Source organism: Chionomys nivalis, chromosome 11, assembly GCF_950005125.1.
Source record: "Chionomys nivalis chromosome 11, mChiNiv1.1, whole genome shotgun sequence".
In the NCBI taxonomy this organism is placed as follows: Eukaryota; Metazoa; Chordata; class Mammalia; order Rodentia; family Cricetidae; genus Chionomys; species Chionomys nivalis.
Genome location: NC_080096.1, coordinates 80,462,671 through 80,467,243, shown reverse-complemented (window position 1 = coordinate 80,467,243; position 4,573 = coordinate 80,462,671).

Genomic DNA, 4,573 nt, shown 5'->3' with positions numbered 1-4,573 from the left:
AAGCTTCAGTGTTGTTACTGCCGTGTTCCTTTACTCCAGGGGCTAAGTGAACACAGATGATCTGAAACAATATCAAGCAGGTACCTTCCTGATCCACGACCATCTTCTATAGAAGAAACTAGATCCACCCTGGGTCAACTTTTCTCTTTTATGATCGGACCAGAGAACCATGAGAATTGACATGGGAGGTGTTGTCACTGAATACTGTTATAAAGTGTATATTATTGGAAAATTTCCAAGTCTGACTGTTTCCACCCAGCTTGGCCTGTAGACATGGTGTCTAGAAGCTTCTCTTTTTTTTGGAGGGGGTGGGCTCAGAAGCAAAGCATTATCTATTAGTACATGACAAGAACTTTGTAGAATCTGGAGATGGAATTCAAATGTTTCAGGTAAGTGGAATTTGTAACATGATACCTATCCAGATTCTCATTGTACATGATGGCATTTCAGTTTTTAGCTATAGAAAGAAGTATTCTAACAATTGGAAGAAGGGATGCATTGTATGCCCAGAGAGATATCTTGGTTAATTTCTACAAGCCTGGCTCAGTGAGAACTATGAAGATATCAACTATAACTGAAGGAATCACACTTGTGAAAACCTATGATTCCTGTAACACGCGATGGGCTTTATAGACAACAGGCATGATAATTCACTCAGAAAGTTTTCTTCTTGCTGTTGACGATGTGTGAGAAGTAGGATTGTGATAGGAGGAGGACAAGAGAGAGGAACTGTCACTAGGGAGAATTACCAGCAGAGATCTCGACATGTTGCTTCTGATAATATGTAGTGTAAGACAGAAAAATGAAAAAGAATAAAGGATGAGTTTGAAGTAGCTGATGGTGGGGTTGGAATTATCAAGCACTGTTATTGAGCATAACATAACATCTATGTTCACAGGCTGCTTGCTGGCTAAATCATAGATTATACCTATTTGTCCAGGGTATACTGATTTTCTTAATATTGAATTAAATGTCTTACTTTTTTTTTCACAAATTCCTCTATAATGTTTTCCAACACATTTGCATATATATGTTTATATATCACAACCTTGGGGCTAGGGAGATAGTTGTTTGCCTTGCAATCATAAACATCTGAATTCAATCCTCCAGAATCTATGAAACAAATTGCTGAGTTTAGAGGTATGTAGCTTGAGATTCCAGTTCTGGGGCAGATGAAACAGGAGGATCTCTTGGGTTTGCTGACACACTCACCTATCCTACTCGCCAACTTCTAGGCCAGTGAGAGTGAGCAAAGTAAATGTTACCTGAAGAGTCAAGCTTGGCCTCTAGCCTTCATGTATATGTGTACACATGTGCATCTGCACCCATTCATTCCCTTATAACACACACACGCACACACACACACACACACACACACACTAAGCATATTGCCATACAGATTGTAGTCCATTTTATAGGGTTAAATCAAGGTGTTATCAGTTCCCATTCTCCGGAAGAGAGTCTGTTCTCCAGTTTCTTAGATTCTTAGGGTTGCCTTCATACCTTAGTTCATGGATTACATTCATCATCAAATCTCTTTCTGTTCTTCGTTTCTTAAGAACCTTGTGATGATTTCTTCATCTCAATAGCTTTTGCTCAATAGTATCAGCAAAGTACCTTCGACTATGCATGATAATTACTTGGTGTGTCTTCCAGGAGGGTCATTATTCTTATAGCCATAATTTTCAAGTAGTTCTCACTGGCTTTAGTTCAGTTTTATCAATTAAGATAAATACATTATTTGCTGTAAATCTTTCATCATTTATTTCAGACAATCCATTCCATAACTCTGCAAGGCAAGAGTTTATTATATCCATTTTATAAGTGAACAAATTGAGGGTTGCCCAAGTTAAATGACTTATTCAGCCTGTAAAAAAAAAAAATGGGAGATGGGAATCGAATTCAATAGGTCTCTCTGAGAAACTCATTCATTCATTACAACTTCAAATTCCACTTTAAGGTGAACATCAACACTATTGAAATGAATGGACAAGAGACACTCCCAAATTTTCCACACTTTCTGTCTTAGTGACTATAGAGGCACACTAGACGGCTAGTCTAATACTCCTTGATAGTCAGCCATTTCCATTGCTCCTAAAGTAGGGAATAGCCCAGATTCCTTTCCACTTTTTTAGAACTCTGTCCAGGATACCCTGAATTTGTAGAAGAGACACACCCAAATGCCCTCCATGAGTCACTGACTCTGCCTGGAGCTAAAATATGATGAGGCAGGAAGTCTTTGTTTGCTCCAGTCTGTGAAATGGTTTCCATTATAGTATTTCTGATGAGAGCAACAATTGTGTCTTTTGATTCCTCTCACCCTAACTACAGAACTGTGGGTATCTGAGCTGGCAGGAGAGTGGTGATGAGGGGCATAGAGAGCCCTGTGATGGAGTTCAGTGGACACAGATGATGGCATCAACAGTGCTTCTGACTAGCATATTGACTTTGGAGTCCAAAGCCTGAGTCTATAGTCCTTTTTGTACCTTTGTGGTCCATCTCTACCACTACAAATCAATCACCATTTCTACTGTCCCTTTCCAGGTGTTGCTGCTGCAACATTCTGAAGTTCCTTGAGTTTTCATGTAGGATCCATAATCAACCATATTGTCAACACTGTGGTCAAAAACCTATATATCATCTCAATGAAAGAGAACAAGTTGAGCAGATTTCTTGTTATTGGTATGGATGCCCTGGTGATAAACTGAGTCAAAAAACAACTAAGAAGAAAGGTATCTTTACCAGTGGCAATTCAAAAGCAAAGTTCATATTGAAGAAAAGGTGTGGTTTTTTTTACTTTTAAAATTAATTATTTTGAAATAATAACTAGTTGCTCAGGTTAGCCTCAAGATTCCTATGTAGGTGAGCATTTTCTTTTTTTTTTTTTTTTTTTTTTTACTTATTTATTTATTTTTATTCTTTTTTAATTAAAATTTCCACCTGCTCCCCATTTCCCATTTCCCTCCCCTCCTCCCAAATATTGCCCTCCCCCCACTTCCCTCCCCCTATCCCCACTCCTCCTCTCCTCCCCCCACTCCATTCCCCCTCCCTCTCGTTACTGAAGAGCAGTCCAAATTCCCAAGGCCAGCTGGTCTGGGACTGAATAAGCATGGGTTGATTCCGGACTCTCTGAGCATGGCGGTCAATGAAGACTGATGAGAAGCCAAGGACAATGGCACTAGGTTTCGATCCTAATACATGAACTGGCTTTGTGGGAGCTTAGCCTGTTTGGACGCTCACCTTTCTAGGTGAGCATTTTCTAATCATGCTGCTTCCACATCTTGAGTGCTAGGACTGCAAGCACCACTACACCCAGTTCAGCTAGGATTGCAAGCACCATCATACCCAGTTCAGCTAGGATTGCAAGCACCCCCATACCCAGTTCAGCTAGGATTGCATGCACCACCATACCCAGTTCAGCTAGGATTGCCTACACTGCTATGCCCAGTTCAGCTAGGATTTCAAGCACCACCACACCCAGTTCAGCTAGGATTGCAAGCACCACCACACCCAGTTCAGCAAGGATTGCCTGCACCACCATGCCCAGTTCAGCTAGGATTGCAAGCACCATCATACCCAGTTCAGCTAGGATTGCATGCACCGCCATGCCCAGTTCAGCTAGGATTACATGCACCGCCATGCCCAGTTCAGCTAGGATTACATGCACCGCCATGCCCAGTTCAGCTAGGATTGCCTGCACTGCCATGCCCAGTTCAGCTAGGACTGCAAGCACCACAATGTCCAGTTTATGCAGTTCTGGGAATCAAATGTAAGGTTTTGTCATGTTGTACAAGCACTGTACCAACTGACCTACAACCCTAATTTTTAAATTTGTAATAAAATTTTGAAGGTTAGGCAGAGGTCATAGCACATAATAAAGGTGAAATATGGTCCCACCATCACAGGACCAGTTGCAAATGAGTATGCAAATTTTTATTCCAGAATGGCAGTCCATGCCTGGAAGACTACTGTATGGTTCTCTGGAATATTTGTAAGTAATGATACTCATTAAAAAGTATGTGTCCATAAAGTCATACTGCTTATTCAAAGAGTAGCATTTTTAATGCATAAGCTATTTTAGTCTTTAGATGATACAAGTTTGAAGGCCACTCCCAGGAAACCTACATTTGAATCCTGTCTCTGGTCCTAATGTCCACCTTATTGGAAGCTCACCTTTTGAACCTGTTTAGTGAGAAAAATAATGATGATGAGGCCTTCACCTTAGCATCACGAGAACTGAAGAGCCATTCGAAGGTCCCATTGATTAATTCTGTGGAAATACTAATAAATGGATCCCTTTCATTCTTGAGTCATCGGTGGAGAAAGTATCTTCAGACCCAGAATCAGAGCCCCTTGACTCTCAGAGGAGACTCTTCCACTCACCAGCTGTATTACCTTAGACTTAATACTCTTCTTCTCAGAACTCTTCATCTTGAAACTGAGGAAACAATGAAATCATCTTCATAGTGGTGGTGGGGTTTAATGAAGCAATATGGTAAAGACCCTAACAGCAGGCCTGTCGTGTGGAACATATTTGCTCCCTCTGGATGCTTTCCTACTGTTCTGTGATGGA